Below are 6,950 nucleotides of genomic sequence, written 5' to 3'. Positions count from 1 at the left end.
TTTTTTACCACAGACTGACATTTTAGTTGGTTTAAAAAAGTGTAACTGAAGTCCTTACATTTGATCACACTCACAACTAGATTACTGTAGTACTTAGGATTACATTAACAACAATATTAGCAAGTTTAGAACATTTCACTTGTGATACAATGGAAATAATTTGTCTAATCATTTTTTCTACAAATGTTTGGATGCAGAATAAGTCCAGGGCTGTGTTCTCAAAAGCAGGAGCTTATTAAGACTGAGAAAAATCTGGATTTTATGTTCCATTAAAAGAGCTAACATAAAACAGTTACCAGGGTAACAGACTGAGAACCTAACATCCACAAAAACTGTTTCTCCCCTCCTGCTGCACCTGATCCAGCTGACTGACTGAATTTCCCCATTCATGCAGTCGACGTCAAAGAACATAATGTCTTTGCACATATAAAATCCTTTTTAAATATAATCAGATATTTAGATTCAGTCAAGTCTAGCGGCTTTATTGTCATATCAACCATGTGCAGTGCTACAGTACACAGTGAAGTCTGTCATCTATCAGAGATGACAACCACTAGAATAATTTTCACTTCAGTTCAAAGAGTCTGAATGTACTCTTAACAACATTTTATGGTGTAACTCTGCTGATCCACATGTTGAAATCTAAAATTGTCAAGTTTGAATCTTCAAATCACCATAGTTACGCCCATCTGGATAAACTGGTGAGCAGAATGAGGGTCATGTTGTTTGACTTTTCATTCAGTACCATCAGGCCGACCCTCCTGGGTGATAAGCTGACAGCGATGCAGGTTGATGCCTCTCTCGTGTCTTGGATTGTTGATTACCTGACAGGAAGACCACAATACGTGCGTCTTTAACATTGTGTCTGACAAGGTGATCAGAAACACAGGGGCACCACAAGGGACTGTCCTCTCCCCTTTCCTCTTCACCCTCTATACCACAGACTTCAGCCACTTCACAGAGACCTGCCATCTTCAGAAGTTTTCTGATGACTCTGCGGTGGTTGGATGCATCAGTGAGGGTAATGAGTATCAGGCTGTGGTTGACTCCTTTGTCACATGGTGTGAGCAGAATCATCTGCAGCTCAATGTGACAAAGACCAAGGAAATGACTTTCGGAGGACTAGGAAACCGCTGACCCTTGAATCAATCCAGGGGGTTGATGTGGACATTGTGGAGGACTATAAATACCCTAAAGTACACACTGACAATAAACTGGACTGTGTGAAAAACACCAGAGTCGGGAAGGGCCAGAGTCGTCTCTATTTTCTGAGGTGGCTGACATCTTTTAACATCTGTTGGTAAATGTTCAGGATTTTTTATGATTCTGTGGCAAGCGCCATCCTCTGTGCTGTTGCATGCTGGGGCAGCAGGCTGAGGGTCACAGATGCCAACAAACTCAATAAACTGATCTGCAAGGCCAGTAATGACGTGAGGATGGAGCTGGACTCTCTTAAGGTAGAGTAGACCTCCCATATACTCCCATCATGTGCTGGCCAGTCACAGGAGCACGTTCAGTGAGAGACTGAGATTACCCAAATGATTTTCTGAGAGATGACACAGAAAATCTACTCTCTGTACAACTAATGCACAGTACACAGTGCAGCAGTCGCACACCGTTAATATTTGCACATTGTCTACAGAGAAATAAAGGTTTAAAAAAAGGGCACATCAATTTCAACCATATATATTTAATTTGGGTTTTATACTGGGATATTTATAATTGAGCTATTTGTAAATATTAACTTTTTTGTTATATTTTGCAACTTTGCAATATTTTCACATTTTATATTATTTAATTTAGTCAGTTACTGTGCTTACTCTCTTGGAGATACTGACCACATAATTTCCTTAGCGATTAATAAAGTATTCTTATTCTGACTCTTTATTTACTTGTTGCCATGATGAATCCTTGAGCTAAAAACCCATTCTTGTTCATCTCGGGGGGGGGGGGGTCAATCAAATCAGAATCTGTTGAACCTGCTTTGTGAAAGAGGTCCCAGGTAAGCAGCAATCTGTATGGGAAGTATGCAAACAGAGAAAACTGTTGGTATCATATAACTTGTTTAAAAAAAAAAAGTCATATCTTGTTTTTGAAAACAGCAGAAAAATAGGAAGGATGTTATTGGTGAGTCTCTCCATGAGGCACTGTTGGTTAGTCAGTGGGTTCACCACCTTGGTTCAGGTTAATCGTTGCCTACTGAGAATTACAGAATTATTGTTGGATGCATTTCCATTATTTTTATATAGGCACTGATGGCCCACAGAGGATAAATCCATCTCGTGATGATTTATTTATTGCCACCATCAGCTTAAAAAATCCCATTGTCCATCCCCCTTAGCTGGAGTCCTCTGCTTAGTGCACTTTATACAGCGTAAACAAGCTAGCGCAATAAGGTGGTAAACATTATAGTTGCTAAACATCAGCATGTGTGTTTGTGGGGGAAAGTTGGAATGCTGATTTTTTCCATTTGACTTTAAAACAGCAGCCTCAAGTGCTGTGTTTGTATTTAATTCCCTTTCCCAACCAATGTTCTCCAAAGCAAAGACTGAACTTTCATCATTACTCTTACAATAATCAGCTTTTATCATTCTGTACTGTTCAAGGAATGTGTGGTTTGTTCAGATGGCCTCAGTACAGGACATACCGGTACTAATGAAAGTACACACGGAAGAACAGTGCAGAATTCTTTATGACTGAGCACTATTCCTGCCTCTTGCAACACTTTATGTTGCAAGAAGCGGGCATATCCAAAACAATCCAATCCAAATCAAATCAAATCAAATATCCAATATCCCTGCACACGTTTACTGGGTTGCAGCAGTACTAATACCATATATAGTGAGAACCAGTTGTTGGGAGGTTTTAACACTACCGACAAGTAAAAACAACTAAAGTTATATTTTAGCTCCCTTTCTTCCTAAACCTATAGATATAGTGAATACTTTACCACTTTATATTACTGAACTGTGGACTCAGACTTTCAGATCACAAACTTTAGAACTCAATAGAGGTGGTCAGGCAGATGGCTGGATGAAAAAATATTGTATAACAGCTTTAACAAATTGAAGCTGACATTGTTGATATAAGTTACCCATATAACGTAAATCTTTTGCTGAAAATAACATACATTATGTAGTTACGGCCCAAAATGTGTTGTGTGGGTCACAGCAACCCTGACCACTAAAATCTAATCATGTTGAACCCAAATGAATGTTTTTGCCAGATCTGAAGGAAAAACAAGAGAAACAAACCATAATGCCTCTGACCATGGCTATCACTGACATGGAAACATAAAAATATTTCCAACCATTACTCAATGCACAGGATGCTGAATTGAAATGAAATCTTCTCTTCATCCACGTATCAGTAATACAGCTGTGAAATATTCATGGTCACTTCAGCCAGACTGCCAAAAACATTAAAAAAAATCCACAGTGGATTAAGTGGGAATAAGTAGCTGTCTTGCTGGCCTGGCTGCATCATAAACACTGCCCTTTATAAAAACTAGCTCCAAATAAATAATTCGACAATTTAATTTCCAGTGGATACAAGCAGTTTAATGGGGATTTCAGCATCTTGGAACTATGAAACAATAAGTGCAATACCAAAAATAGCCTTTTTTAAAATGCTTCCCCAAGAGCTTCCCATTCTCCCACATTTCTATAATGATAATAATTTATTAATTATAAATTAAATACAATAGTGAAAGTTTTTATACTAAAGGAAAGTCCAGAACTTTCATATTTCCTCAGAAGTTATGAGATAGAAAATGTTGAAAACAGTATTTGTCCATGCATTTTCTTGACTACTTTGAGGTTGGGATCAATTGCTGAACAGCACTTCAGGACCTGAGAGAAACTATGTCCAAGCAATGATAACAGATTTAGACAATTTTGAACAACTTAGAGATGTCTGGCCTGCTGTTCAGGTCAAACTGTCGACCTGGAGCACCTTACGGTACATGCTAGTTAGTCCTCATCATCTGTTGAGAGGCACTGGCAGCCTGTCTGGGGCTTTCCTGGACTCTCGTCCTTCACCTTGGTCATCACAGTTTAATGCCACTTTGTTTGTGAGTGATCTTTGTTATGTGGTACTGGTCCATTCTGGCTTTTTGATGTTATTGTAGTGATGTTTTTCTAGAGTTCTTTATTTGAGAATATTTTTTTTTCTAGCAAAAAGATGTTGCATCATTTTCACTGATTATAAAAACTCTGATCTTGTTTGTGTCTCCCTGCCAGCATTCCAATCCGTAAAGGAGAAAAGTTTTGACTCTACTCTTATGGAGTCTGGCATTTGTTTTCAGACAGTATTGCTCTGACTTTCAGATGGACTGGAGTGTTGCAAATGTTCCCTGTCCCCTTTCCTTCCCAAGACTTGCAGTGATGTCTTTTTGACAAGGCTGTCAAGGGGATCACCGTACACTGTCATGGGTGCCTCTGGCTTGGCATTTATGCACAACACTTTGGCTTTAGAGATGCTTAAGTTTAGACCTGTATGCATATCACTAACAGGTCTAATGCTTGAACAGCCACTTTCTTCCATAATAAAATATTTCAGCAACTATCAGACAAATTAGCATTCATTTTTGCACAAATATTATTATGTTTTAAAAGACAAATATTAACTTCATAGCATTTTTAAGATCATAGTGTGTTCACTCCCCTCCCCTCCAAATAATCTACTGTTTCAGCTTCATGTGAGCTGAGGTGCACTTTGCCCAATAGGTAACTTACCAGTACTGCTTTAATCAGGTTTAAAGTGTCACTCCCTGTGCTCCACCATGCCTCACACATTTGGAATTGAAATAGAGCATATTTAAAAGGTTCCAGCTCAAACCAGAAACAATAATGGTGACCATAAAACCATTTTCTATGCTCCACTGTAAACTGAAAGGTGGTTATTGCTTGCTCTGCACATTATTACAGTACATGCCTGTGAACTATCCGTGCTTTTATCACCTTTTAGATGTCCTAACTGGGATCTAATGAGCAAAGCCAAGTCTATAAATACGTCTATAAACAAATACAGAAACTTGCTAAACTGTTCAGGACATATTAAATGTGTGATAATTTGTCTTGGCCTGCAATATGATGTAATTGTACAGTTATCACATGTAATAAAGGCACAACTAACGAACTATTTTGGCTTTGAATGTGCCAAAGATTGCTGTATTCAAAGTTCAGAGTGTTAATTATGGAGTCACAACCTGGTGCAATCTTCTGATCTAATTCCAGGGAAAAAATGTGTTCCTTTCATTACGATCAATATAAAGTATAAAATATATCTTGTATTACAAGATTCATTGTGAAGAGCTGGGGTCAAAACTATGAGAAGTCTAAAACACAGGCTCAAAACAGTGTGTTGATAACACACTTAAGGAATGGCATGTTTTTCACTTATCTTCTCCCGGTTCCAGGTTTCCTTGGAACCATCATGATTGCCAATGCTTCACAAAAGAGCTTGCTTTCAGTTCTTATTTTTGATCAAGATGTGTTTCAGTTTCCACATGAAGGATCTGTCTGAAGGAAATAAAGGTCCCACTGCGATTTAAACTCAGGTCAGTGTGCTAACCATTATACCATGGACCCACACACATAGGAATCTGTTTTGATCTAATTGCCCCCCAGAAGGCTAGTTTTCTTCCAAATTATAGCTGTAAACATAATTCAGGTCCCATGACAGGTATCAACCCAACTGTGACTCTAAATGGGATAAGCAGAACAAAATGGATGGATCATTCAGGTGCAATTTTAATCTTAACATTTACCATTAAAAAATGTCTATCTTAATAGTCATACCCCACTGGGGTTTGACTACTGGAATCAAAGTCCAGAGTGGTAAACATTACACCATGGAACCACACCCTGCAGGTAAGAATCTCATGTTGTTCTAAGAAAAGTCAGCGTGTTCTTCGAAATAACAATAAAGTGATACAAAGTGTCGATTATCTCTAGATTTACAAGATCATATAATATCTACCTTCTAATCTACTTCTCAAAGACAAATTATCGAATTGCTAGAATCAAAGGTGATAGGAACAATGGGGCGGAGTCAAAACATATTGTAGCCATTGTATGAATAAAGGCATAAACATTAGATGGATGGGGGGAAGTTGGGCAGTTACAGCCTCATTTAGCACTGTGTTTGTATGTGACATAGTGAGTGACATAGCACTCTCTGCATTGAATCATATCTGTTATTAACCTCTGTCTCTCTTCCACAGCATGTCTTTATCCTGTCTTCCTTCTCTCACCACAACCGGTTGCAGTAGATGGCCCCGCCCCTCCCTGAGCCTGGTTCTGCCGGAGGTTTCTTCCTGTTAAAAGGGAGTTTTTCCTTTCCACTGTCGCCAAAGTGCCTGCTCATAGGGGGTCATATGATTGTTGGGTTTTTCTCTGTATCTATGAAGCACCTTGAGGTGACTTTTGTTGTGATTTGGCGCTATATAAATAAAATTGAATTGAATTGAATTGAATTTGTATGTGCAGATACATTTCAAAACATGGAAGCAAAACTTCATTTATAGAGTTCTTAAAATAGGCAAATAGTGACTTAGCCCTTTGAGTGTGCTTGCAGAGCCTTTTGAATATCTTTTTGGCTCATTGCCTCTGTGGCCTGTTAGTAGCAATAGTTAAATTAAAATTCTTCCTAATTTACACTAATAAAATAGAACACTGCTGCATTCATCACCTGCATGTCCTTTGGAGCTCGGGGGATATATTGACTAGACTAAACCATAAATGTAATTTCATTTTTTAAATGCAATTTTTCTCAAGTTTGTGATATTCAGCACATCCCAGTGGCTGACTGACGGGACTGTCCTCAAAAGCTATGTTGTCGAAGTCTTTGATGTGGCTATCAAATAAATACTAAATGACTTCACACTTCAGAAGTCTTTGCACTTGTGTCAGGGATGCTTTCTGAGCTCTAATCACTGGAGCTCTCAT

The sequence above is a fragment of the Pundamilia nyererei genome, unplaced genomic scaffold, assembly GCF_000239375.1.
Source record: "Pundamilia nyererei isolate P.nyererei 1_Seehausen unplaced genomic scaffold, PunNye1.0 scaffold00012, whole genome shotgun sequence".
Classification (NCBI taxonomy): domain Eukaryota; kingdom Metazoa; phylum Chordata; class Actinopteri; order Cichliformes; family Cichlidae; genus Pundamilia; species Pundamilia nyererei.
This window is presented reverse-complemented; position numbering follows the sequence as displayed.